The 13,370-nt window shown below is 39.6% G+C and overlaps 1 protein-coding gene across 1 annotated transcript in view; it reads left to right on the plus strand.

The window, feature by feature from the left end:
* Nucleotides 1-419: 419 nt before the first annotated feature.
* The window catches only part of pnoca (prepronociceptin a), a 35,032-nt gene continuing 22,081 nt past the window's right edge, over nucleotides 420-13,370 (plus strand). The window contains exon 1 of the mRNA XM_067455771.1: nucleotides 420-530. The gene's annotated coding sequence lies outside the window, so the exon portion shown is untranslated. The remainder of the gene's footprint in view (nucleotides 531-13,370) is intronic.

Here is a 13,370-nt window from a genome sequence, read left to right on the forward strand (position 1 = left end):
ATATTCATTTTAACTTTAAGACTGCACTTGAGATATTTAAAATGAAGTTTAAAATGTATTTGATGGCAGTGGTTACGCTTTATGCTCAGCTCCAACATCATTGTCTTGGAGCATCACTTCATCAGAGCAGCACAGAGGAAGAATGGTCAGAGGACGCCCTGTGAATGAGTGTGCGTAAGTATTCCGGGAAAATGTTTGCTTGTATTTTTAGTTTTCTAGCTTTTTCTGAGAGACTGCAATCCTTGACGTAGAAGATAAGTCTTGACGTGCACCCATCCCAATACGTAAGAGTCTTCTTCTGTGCCCCCACACTCTCTCGCTCTCTCTCTCTCTCTCTCGCAAACACACACACACACACACTTGTAAAAGGGGGTTAGGGGTTGGACCACAGGGAGGGGTGTGTCTCTATAAGACGACTGAGCAACAGCATCCTCTTAGGAAACAAACAGAAGCAGGCAATAGGAGAATATAACCACCTTCAGTTTCAGCAGATCTGCTCGGGACAGGTGCCTGAACCGCACACAGCTCAGGTAGGCTGACACACTTTAGATTCACATCATTTTACTTTCGAAACACAGGCCACTTCACATGATCTGATTGCTGATTATTTGGAATTTTGAGACTGTGCAATTATTCGAGTAAAAAAATTGTTTGTTAAACTTGGCTGTTAAAGAGACAGTTCACTCATTTACTGAAGCTCATGTTATTCCAAACCTCTTTTACTTTCTTTCCTTATCTTCTTTTGAAAGAAAGCCATACAGGTTTTGAACAGCATGGGGGTGTAATAGTATTATTCTTTTGCTTTCTGGTTGAAATATCCCATCAGATGAGTAGTTTATTGTAAGTGTATGCAGACTATACTTATTCTAAATAACAATTTTGTCAACTTTTAACATGCTATACTTTACAAAGAATTGAAAGGAATCATAATTAACCATGTGCAGGCAATTTCAAAAATGTTCCACATCATTTACTGATATAAAGCATCAAATGATGCATAAAAAAAATGGTTTACGGCTGTTATAAGTCTTCTGTATTCTGTCTTGTGAATGAAAGGGGCATATTTTTCACTTTACTCTCATAATTGTGTCATCGATTGATACATGGTGGAATCAATGCATTTCTTCACAGGGCATACTCCAGGCTACTTTACACCTCATTTAACTTTAGGAAGAAATTTACTGTACTCTGAGGTGTTCGATTCAGCTGAGAGGGAATATCGGCAGTATTGTGAAATATTTTTGAAAACGAGCTGACTTTTGGTGCAGCAAAATGCCCAGCACCTGCTCCGTTAATGGGCCATTACCATGCAATGTTCTACTATCTGTGGTCAGTGCCTATAAATGTCTTATCTGCTGCAGTTAGTTTGGATTTAGTGCTCAGGTTACAAAAATGAAGAGTTACAAATTCTACGTTGATTTCACATGAGGTCATAATGATTTAGCCTTTGAAGGATGTGGTGCATTGGATGTAATTCTGCCTTGGATGATTCAAAATGCAACTTTCTGATCCTGCACTAGATCATTTCATACCTAACTTGTTCTAAACCACAGAGTGTCACTAAAAGATCAGAGCTGAGTTTGCAAGTATTGTGGCTATGATCATAAAATTTTGGTTTATTGAACCAAAAAACTACAATTTGATTTACTTGAACCTTGAGTTTTGAAAAAGATAGAGAGCTATTGATAATGCGAATTCTTGATGTTGTATTTCAAGAGAATAATAACCATCTCAATGCATCTTTAAAAAAAAGAACACATCTTCACAAGTATGATAAATTCTCAGAAAAAAAGGTACAATTGTAGTCACTTATTTAACCTTTAAGGATGCATATTAATACATGACATTAAAGCACATGTACATATTTGTATGGCACCACCCCAGTGCCAGCTTTTGTACTTTTTTCTGAGAGTGTTGAATAATGTTTGAGGGGAAGTGCTGCTATGATGATCTGAAGAATTTAAGAATAGTCAGATTATTCCTCAGATTATAACTCAGAGCCTGAGGCAAATGTATTATTTTTATACTTGAAATTGACTCCTGAAAATATTTCTTGGTGGTGCTTTAAATAACCTGATGTAAAAAAGCATAATAATATCCATAAAACAAGATATAAGCACAATCACACGATTAAAGAGTAAAAATCTATCTATCTATCTATCTATCTATCTATCTATCTATCTATCTATCTATCTATCTATCTATCTATCTATCTATCTATCTATCTATCTATCTATCTATCTATCTATCTATCTATCTATCTATCTATCTATCTATCTATCGCTCTCTCTCTCTCTCTCTCTCTCTCTCTCTCTCTCTCTCTCTCTCTCTCTCTCTCTCTCTCTCTCTCTCTCTCTCTCTCTCTCTCTCTCTCTCTCCATCTGTCCATCTGTCCATCCACCCATCCTTAATAAATGTTAGCTATGAAGGATATTACTGGCTGGAGAAAAGGAAAGCTATGTTTGGAGACGGATGTGCAGACAGCATGTGATGTGAATCAGATTTATGCTTCATTTTTACAATACAATCATGAAAACAGGTGGTAAAGACCAGAGTACAAACCTCACAATATCACATCTTTTTTTAATTTTTTATTCCAAGTATTTTATACACCATTGGTTGTGGAGTGCCACTGTCCTGCGGAGTGTTGCTGATCACTAAGGGCTGGTTTACACCGATTTTTTTTTTTTTTGCTTAGAAAAACACAATATGCAGGCAGTGGAATGGGGAAAACCTCAAGGTCTTGAGACGTGTCTTTTAAAAATGTAACTTATTTTAACTTGAGCGCTGCGTTGTTAGAAAATCGTGTCAAGATGTAAGACGGAAGGGCAACGTTCTGTCTTGTGAGTTTGAAAAAAGTGGTTATCGCAGTGGAATGGGAAACGCGTTCTGTGTGAATGACAGCGGCATTCTAGACTAACATGTCTGTTTGATGCTGGACTATGAAATGCACTGGTGTGAGGGACTGCAGTGCAGCATTATATTTTATCAATGAGTTTCTCTGCCCTTAATTTGAGTTTAACTTGCATCACAAGCATGAAAACAGCCTTAAGCTTTTTTGATTAGATAATCTATCTTTATATATGGGTGTAAAAAACAAAGTCCATCCTGACTGCTGTTTAAGTGTGGTGAATCCTTCCATTGCAGCCTCTGATTATTTATTTAATTTTATTTTTCAAAGTTTCAACTGTGGTTATTGAAGCAATTTTGCATTCAATTTGTGACTGCATTGATCTGCTTGTGTGTGTGTGTGTGTGTGTGTGTGTGTGTGTGTGTGTGTGCGCGCCCTTGTTTATATTACATTGTGTGGACCAAATGTCCCCGTAAAACCTGAGATTACCTACATTGTGGGGACCAGCCAGCGGTCCCCACTTTTCAAAAGGCTTATAAATCATACAGGATGAGTTTTTTGAGAAAGTAAAAATGCAGAATGTTTCCTGTGATGGTTAGGTTTAGTTGCAGGGGCAGTGTAGGGGGATAGAAAATACTGTTTGTACAGTATAAAAACCATTACGTCTATGGAGAGTCCCCACAAAGATAGTGAACCGTGTGTGTGTGTGTGTGTGTGTGTGTGTGTGTGTGTGTGTGTGTGTGTGTGTGTGTGTGTGTGTGTGTGTGTGTGTGTGTGTGTGTGTGTCTTTGACCTTCATGGGCTGCAGCGGCCTGCTGAGGCATACAGGTGACCAAAGTTGACACTATTCTTTTCCCTCTCATTTCCTTTAATCTTACCTGCAGTCAAACATCAGAGATTGCAATATAAACCTAAACATCTCTCATCAGATTCTTCTAAAACCAAATTATATCTGCCTGTACTGTCATTCACCTTCATTTTACTACTACACTCTCACTGTACAACAACTGTCTCTTTTTAATATCTCCTAAGGAATTTAGGGAGAAACATAAATAATCATTAAGTAAAGCCTAACTGAGACTCAATTAAGTCTCCTGAGCTGCATTAAGAGCAACATAAAGCAATAAAATGTTCCTCAAGGGTGTTGCTGCATCACTGGTCAATTCATTGACATTCATTTTGTTTACAGCCAATAATAATGACACTTGTAGACACACCAACTATTTGATACTAATACCTCTTGGGTTAATACTGGATTAGTAATAATGGACATTGATTTCTTCTTTTTGTAACTGATCTAATGCGTCATGCTTGAAGGAAAGCACGTCATTAATTCAACCCAAGGTACAGCTGTTAATGTCATATAGTCTCTACCCCAATGGCCTGCCCATTATGATCATATAGCAACATTTATTTCCTTAGGTTATGGTGTTCATTTCGTGTCATACATACTTAATGTAAACTCTATACGTGACTGATCGTAATTACGTGTTTGTCAGCTCACAGACCCCTTGCAGCAGTTTCTTTTCAGCTTTCCATCTGCAGTTGCACAATTCTGGTCTAATTAGATACAGCAGTGAACCTCACATCTCCGCCACTGAGAAACCCCTCTCGTATTTAGCCTTGATTGTGACGCTTTTGATTGAGAAACAGGCTGTGCAAAACTAAGCCTATTTTCTTCTGGAGCTTAATTGAGCCAGTGAGTGTCTTTAACCAATATATTCAAAATCTCAGGAGGCAACATGTCTGAAATTATGGACATCTCCACGAAGGTAGCAACTGGTGATGGAGACAGGACATTAACCCTTTAACTCTCACCCCTATAAGGAGCCAATGAAAAAAATATTTTTCTTAAAATTATTGAACATATGAAAAATTACCTCGGGCGTTTAAAAAAAAAAAAAAAGTTTTTAACTAATAGATTTTAAACTCTACTGTACGGTTGAGATGTCAATTTATGGTAAATCTTATTTTACATTAACAGTAGTTTATGATGTTTTTTGAATGTTGAATGAAACAATGTTAGTACAGTATATATTTATTGTACTATATATACAACCAATCAGGCATAAAATTATGATCACCTTCCTATATTGTGTTGGTCCCCAATTTTGCTGCCAAAACAGCCCTGACCCGTCGAGCCATTGACTCCACTAGACCACACAAGGTGTGCTGTGAAATCTGGTACCAAGATTTTAGCAGCAGATCCTTTAAGTCCTGTAAGATCTATTGTACTATAGATACACCGATTAGGCACAACATTATGACCACCTTCCCATATTATGTTGGTCCCCATTTTGCTGCTAAAACAGCCCTGACCTCTCAAGCCATAGACTCCACTAGACCCCTGAAGGTATGCTGATGTATCTGGCACCAAGATGTTAGCAGCAGATCCTTTAAGTCCTTTAAGTTGCACTGTTATGTGTCTATGGATCAGACTTGTTTGTTCAGCACATCCCACAGATGCTCGATTGGATTGAGATCTGGGGAATTTGTCAACGCCTCAAACTCGTTGTTGTGCTCCTCAAACCATTCCTGAAGCATTTGTGTTTTTTGTCAGGAGCATTAACCTGCTGAAAGAGGCCACAGCCACCAGAATACCGTTTCCATGAATGGCTGAACATGGTCTCAGCAATGCTTAGGTAGGTGGAGCGTGTCAAAGTAACATCCACATGGATGGATGACCCAAGGTTTCCCAGCAGAACATTGCCCAAAGCATCACACTGCCTCCGCCGGCTCGCCTTCTTCCCATAGTGCATCCTGGGGCCATGTGTTCCCCAGGTAAGTGACGCACATGCACCGGGCCATCCAAGTGATGTAAAAGAAAACGTGATTCCTCAGACCAGGCCATCTTCTTCCATTGCTTCGTAGTCCAGTTCTGATGCTCACATACCACTGTTGGTGCTTTTGGCGGGGTCAGGGGTCAGCATGGGCACCCTGACTGGTCAGTGGCTATGCCGCCCCATACGCAACAAACTGAGATGCTCTGTATATTCTGACACCTGTCTATCAGAACCAGCATTAACTTATTGAGCAGTTTGAGCTCCACTAGCTCGTCTGTTTGATCGGACCACACGGGGCAGACTTCGCTCCCCACGTGTCTCAATGAGCCTTGGCCATCCATGACCCTGTCGCCAGTTGTCCACTGTTCCTTCCTTGGAGTACTTCTGATAGACACTGACCACTGCCAGTGGTAATAGGGGAACACCCCACAATAGCTGCAGGTTTGGAGATGCTCTGACCCAGTCCTCTAGCCAACACAACTTGGCCCTTGTCGCTCAAATTCTTGCTTGCTACATATACACATTTTTTCTGTTTCTAATACATCAACTTTGAGGACAAAATGTTCACTTGCTGCCTAATATATCCCACCCACAAATAAGTGCAGTGATGAAGAGATAATCAGTGTTATTCATTTCACCTGTCAGTCATAATGTTATGCCTAATGGTGTTTGTGTGAGTAATATTATTGTATAGTATATTTTTTTACTATGTCTGCTTGATGAAAACAATAAAATATCCCAGTGGACATCCTCATAATCCACTCTCAGAAGGCCCTATTGTCACACTTGATTGCATATTTGAATTTGTAAGTTTGTATTTTTCATTCATCATTTCAGTTTTCTAAGGGAGCCCATCTCGGAGCGAAAATTACGACAAAATTACACTTTATTGAGATTAATTTTAAATTAAGGAATTAATCAACTCTAAGATATAAAGTTATATAGCAACAGGTCTTGAATTAATCTACACAGATTATAAAGCAAAATCAGTGGTTATAAAACTATTCTCTCTCTCTCTCTCTCTCTCTCTCTCTCTCTCTCTCTCTCTCTCTCTCTCTCTCTCTCTCTCTCTCTCTCTCTCTCTCTCTCTCTCTCTCTCTCTCTCTCTCTCTCTCTCTCTCTCTCTCTCTCTCTCTCTCTCCAAAAATAACATCAATTTGACAAATTGAATCAAGGCTACACTTCAACCAGGACAGTTACTGTAATTTAGGCTGCACACAAATGAATGTTAAGTAAGGGATAATGTAGACCCAGCCGGTTGTTATCGCAGAATAAACCTCGACAGAGTGATCAGGACTCCGGAGGGAGTTAATAGAGCCTTCTGATTCGAATCGATGCGTTTGTGTAAGAAAAATATCCATATTTAAAACTTTATAATGGAAACCCGCCTTGAATACTTCCATTGTAGCCATGGCTGTTTAAGTATTTAACAGCCACAAGATGGCGCCAGCGTTAAGCAGCATAGTAGTACCGGTCAAGATAACTCGTAGTACCCTGATGAGCGGTTGTTATCTGGAAATAACATACCGCTGGAATGCACAATGGACCAATCAGAATCAAGTATTTAACAGAGCCGTGTAATAATGTTGATTAAAGACCAAAGCAAGTAAACATCTCCTATAAACTGAATCTTGAAATTAGACTAGCACTTAAAGGGTTAGTTCACCCAAAAATGAAAATTCTGTCATTAATTACTTCCCCTCATGTCGTTCGACACCCGTAAAACCAAATTAAGATATTTTTGTTGAAATCCGATGGCTCAGAAATGCCTCCATATGCCACAATGTCATTTCCTCTCAAGACCCATAAAAGGCACTAAAGACGTCGTTACAAAGCCCATCTCACTACAGCGGTTCTACAATCATTTTATGAAGCGAGGAGAATAGTTTTTGCGCGCAAAAAAAAACAAAAAAAAACGAAATAACATATAGTGATGGCCCATTTTAAAACACCAATTTGTAAAGCTTCGGAGCTTTATGAATCAGTGTATGAATCAGCGGTTCGCATCGCCAAAGTCACATGATTTCTAAAGTTGACGATTCGCTGATTCATAATGCTCCGATGCTTCACGAAGCAGTGTTTCGTGCATAAAAAAACTATTCTCATTGCTTCATAAAATTATTGTAGAACAGGTCTTGAGAGAGGAAATGACATTGTGGCAGATGGAGGCCTGTCTGAGCCATCGTATTTCAACAAAAATATCTTAATTTGTGTTCCGAAGATGAAGAGAGGTCTTACTTTAAAGTTAAAAAAAAGACCAAGCATTCATTCTACATCAGAGCGTCCACAAATCTTTCTGTAGCGTTATTGGCGGGGCAGCCAGAACAAATTTTGATGCTGGTGTGAACGCACTGAAAAGGTACTTGCAAACTGAGTCCGAAATTCTCGCCCAAAATTCTTGCATGTTAAAAAAAAACAATGACCTTATGTTGTGTCAATCATGTTTACACACTGCCTCCAAAACTTTTGTCCGTCATAATTTTTTTTGGATTGGGTAAAATTTTCGGCGTTTTTGGATACATACTAAGCGTTTTGAGATGTGTTTAGACAATTCCTAGCCTGATGTGGTCATACTCAATTCTAGTCATAATATGAGTCTGAAACTGCTCCATTGGGCTTTAATTATGGGGCGTGTTTCAACTAAACCACGATAGACCTCAATTGGATAGGTTTACAACCAATCAGAGCAACGAAGCAACACATTGTCAAATGTCAACAGAAAGAGCTCAACTGCACTGTGTTGCCAAGTCCGCGTTTTTTGCCATGAGTTGTTTTCTATGTCTGCGGGTTGAAGCGACTATTATGTGATATATAGACCCAATGGTGCTAATTTTAGCAGGCAACCCTGCCAAAATAACACACATTTTACCCCCCAAACGCCATTTTTTCCCCAGAGAACCCCCGAGAAGCTATTGTTTAGGGCTAGTAGTTAGCGGGTTTTGTTGTAAAAACTTGGCAACCCTGTCTGCACGCGCGCTGAAATCAGGCTGGAATAAACGATCTTTGCCAGTGTTGTAACAAAATTAAATAATTTAATGATACACAGAGAACTTACCAACATGATCATAATTTTTTGAGAGAAATTGTAAAGGTGAATGCAGATACAAACAAGCTCTCCGTTTAGGATTCAAACAAATATAATCCAAGCCCCTTTGATGACGTGGATGATTACGTTACTGTTGATCATCTGTCCGTCATCGTCTAAAACCGGCCTGATGATTTCATTGGTCTGAACAGTTTCTGTTCGGAGATAATTACTCCTCTATGGAACGAGGCCAGACCGAACTGCCCGACCGAAAAAATTTGTGGGCGGGGCTAAGTTCGGCTGGCATCCAGGCTAGACAATTCCATTTTAAGGATTATGAATTCAGAAAAAGTTTTTTAGTTCAAAGATTGAAATTAGGCTTCCTTGTGATGTGTAAACTCAAACAACAAATTAACCCATTGGAAAAACACAAATACAATAAGCAAACTTTTAGGTGAGATAAACATAATTTAAAAAATGGTCTAAAAATATAGTTGCAATTAACTTTATTTTTTTGTTTTACTTTTTTTTTTTGTTACGCATATAAAGGGGGGGTGAAATGCTGTTTCATGCATACTGATCTTTTTACACTGTTAAAGACTTGGAATCCCATACTAAACATAGACAAAGTTTCAAAAGTTAAGGTGGGCGTTTGATGGGAGTATTTCTTTGTCAAAAATACTACTTCCGGTTAGTCATAAGTTTCGGCAAGTTTTTTGAGATCATGCGTCCCCATTGACGTTAGTGGGGGCGGAATTTCCTTGTATGGGCCTTAGGGACAATTCTACCGGAAGCGCGTGAGAGAGAGAGAGGGAGAGAACGAAAGTAACAGGCTACGCCCATCAAAGCGCTGGCTTGTAGGATGCTAAACAGGTGATATAACCAGTAGCTACTGACTTACCCACTGATAGGCCGGCGGTCGATCTGTATTAGCACTTTCCTCACGCGACGGGCGAATCACTTTCCTCACAGAGCGACTCACTTTCCTCACGCGGCAGGCGAATCACTTTCCTCACTGAGCGAATCACTTTCCTCACGCGGCAGGCGAATCACTTTCCTCACTGAGCGAATCACTTTCCTCACCGAGCGACTCACTTTCCTCACGCGGCGGGCGAATCACTTTCCTCACTGAGCGAATCACTTTCCTCACAGAGCGAATCACTTTCCTCACAGAGCGACTCACTTTCCTCACGCGGCGGGCGAATCACTTTCCTCACTGAGCGAATCACTTTCCTCACAGAGCGAATCACTTTCCTCACGCGGCGGGCGAATCACTTTCCTCACTGAGCGAATCACTTTCCTCACAGAGCGAATCACTTTCCTCACAGAGCGACTCACTTTCCTCACTGCAGCGCGCTGCTGCACACGTCATTATTTAGCTCCACTCACACGACACGCCCCCACCCGCTCTGCTTTTTTCGGAAAGACTCGGAACAGCGCATCTTTCTTATATAATTATAAAAAAAATAAAGACTTTTCGGAGATATGCAGGATGCAATGCTACTCTATAGGTACTCAAGATTGACATGACACTGACTGAAACTGAGTGTTTCACCCCCCCTTTAAGATTACACTATTAGATTAGAATAGATTCTTTATTTTCATTGCTAACACAACGAAAAACAGTTTAAAACACAAAATAGCAAGACAAATCAATAAAGATGCTGATCAATGCTTCAAGAAAACGTTCATTTCCTAAGTATCTTCTTTTTTTTCCCTGCTACAACGGCACTGATAGCGGTTGCTGTTAACCCGTGACCCAACCGATTCGGTTTGGAAGTCATATTCGTGATTCTCATAATGAATTTGGCAAAAATGTTACGTCGGATGCCCTTCCTGACACAAACCTCTCTATTTATCCGGGCTTGGGACTGGCATAAAAGGTACACTGGCCTGTGACCTCCTGTGGCTAGATTTCCAAAGTATAAAGTTTATTATACAATTGTCATTTCTGAGTAGGGGTGGAATACCAAAAAAAAAAAAAAAATTGGCTGCATCGTGATTGCCTCTCCAACAATTCTGGACTGAAGATGCACGATGATGCTGCATGTGCTTTAGACACACATGTATTCTGCTTGCTTCCAATTCCTCACAGATGTCACACACCACTCAAACCATCCATAAAATAATATTGCATAAAGTTTGGAAAGGTTGAAGCATATGTGCTGTGAGAAACACCTGCTTTGCTTGATGTTACGTTTGCAGTGTGCAGTCTCGCCCACCGGTATTTTCCTTACAAATGCTCTACAAATACATAATTTATTTAGTTTGGAATATTATTTGGAAAATATGAAACTCACTGTGACAGAAGGCTGCTTTCAATTTCAAATGCTGACGTGCACATTGTGAAGAGCGCTCACGCATGCGGCTGTGCACGACTCCGTGTAAGTGGTTAAATGTACTTGCATTAACTTCTTAAAGGATAAAACAGAATGAACAAACCACATCTTATATTTCAAAAGAGACCTGTGCATTAGTTTCAATGCAGCTTGCTAGATCTCCCACTGTCTATGATGTCATTAATAATCAAACCAAAAAAATCACTCAGCTTCCATTCAGCTCTTGAATGGAAAATGTTCAGATGCTCTTAAATACTGAAAGTACTTTTTATTGCATGTAACATGTTTATATGTTAACCTCTTTATTACTACTTGCTTTTATATTTTGAAGCTATATTAATTTATTAAAAATTCTTAAAGGGGGGGTGAAACACTCAGTTTCAGTCAATCTCATGTCAATCTTGAGTACCTATAGAGTAGTATTGCATCCTGCATATCTCCGAAAAGTCTTTAGTTTTATTATATTTATAAAAGAAATATGGGCTGTACCGAGTCTTTCCGGAAAAAAACGAGCGGCTGGAGGCGTATCGTGTGGGCGGAGCTAAAGAATGACGAGCGCGCAAAGCGGTGACGTCCTCAAGCGTGGAGAAACCCATCGCTATCTCAGCTAATACAGATAATGATCCACCATCAAATCTGAGGCAGAAATAAATTGAACAGGAGAAACAGCAACATCAGGACGTCCGTCTCTGTGGTATGTACTGTATTTAGTGGCCTCTCCACATTTCTGTGTCTTTACTCGCAGTGTATGAGGACATGATTCGGTTTATGGACTATTGTATGAGTAAACCTTAGAAGTAGCAAGCAAAACGGTTCTGCACGTCAGACTAGTGTAACGTTATACAAACAATGGAGTAACGTTAACCGTTAGCGCATTTGAATGACGAAGCACGATCGTGTCGTTTACTGATGTTTACTCACGCGACGGTAGCCAACAGCAGAGACATTTGAAGCAGTTTAACTCACCGGCTGCTTCCAAAGCAGGACAGACCCTTTACCGCTGGGACTGCTCCGTCAAAAACACACTTCTTTGGTATGATTTGGTGAAGTCCTGTGACAGCAGTGGCGTGTAAATCCACTTTGAGACGCGACTGAAACGATGTTGTGAAGCTTCCCGTAATTTCTGCGTTCAAATCGGTTCAAATGCAGCGCTGCCTTCCCGGAATGCTGTGCTGAAGCGTTGAAGTCACTCGACGTCACCCATAGGAATAAAGTGGAGCGCGGCGCGTCATAAGTGTTCACAGACGACTGGATCTGCACCTGAGAGAGTGTTTACGGAGTGCATTTCCTCTCTCGCTCTAGTCACGCGCACGCACACCCTACCGGGAGAAGAGCCCGTACGGCCCGTACAAGGACCTTCCGCTCTATTTAACGTCAAGTAGACCCATACTCGAAAAAAACTCGCCGAAACTTTTGAGAAACCGGAAGGAGTATTTTTAACACAGAAATACTCCATCAAACGTCCAACATTAGTTTTTGAAACTTTGTCTATGTTTCGGATGGGAATCCAAGTCTTTAACAGTGTAAAAAGCTCAGTATGCATGAAACAGCATTTCACCCCCCCCCCCCCTTAACATAAAATTGTTTTAATTACATTTTTTAATTTGTAATTATTTTATGTTTTGCTTAATATTAATATTAATTTAATTATTGCTTATAATTACATATTTAATTCAAGATTGTACGTTTTAAGTCAGTAAAAGTTGTTTATTTATAGTAAATAAAAAAAGTAGATTAATGGAATTGTATTGTGACTCCCAGAATCAGAATCTGATCCTGAGGTGCCTGATAATTCCCACCCCTATTGCTGAGTAAATTAATTTATGCCACTATTAATGTGCAGCATTAAACAGTTTGCGTAAATTAATCTTATTGTGGTGTAGACGCCACTTCAGGTGCAGTGTAAAGATGGCATTGATTAGACAATGTCACAAATCACCATATGCACTGCTACAGCAGAAAAAGATAGGAAACGGAGCACTGATGCTTTCCTTTTCAAAACCATAAAAGCTTTCTTATGATATAAAAAGCACAGTTTCTCAAACTGCACCAATTTCCTCCCACTTAGTCAATGAGAGATTGTTCTTTCCTTTGGGTATATGAGATAATTCCAAAGGTCAGGAGTTAAATCACTGTGTCTATCTTGGTTAAGTCTTTTTTATTACATAATTGAGTTAGTTAATTACATTTTGAAGGTCTGCCAAGCTCTACATCCCACATGTATGTATTGGTCTGTACAAACTGCAGTAAGATTAAGAACTTCTGGAGCACCTGAGATGCACAGAAAACGTGTACTGGTAATTTAAATTTAAATGAGAAACTTCAACAAGAAAAAAAAAAGCTGCTGAAGAGAAAAACTGTAGAACAAACAA

The sequence above is a fragment of the Pseudorasbora parva genome, chromosome 10 (genome assembly GCF_024679245.1).
Source record: "Pseudorasbora parva isolate DD20220531a chromosome 10, ASM2467924v1, whole genome shotgun sequence".
NCBI lineage: Eukaryota > Metazoa > Chordata > Actinopteri > Cypriniformes > Gobionidae > Pseudorasbora > Pseudorasbora parva.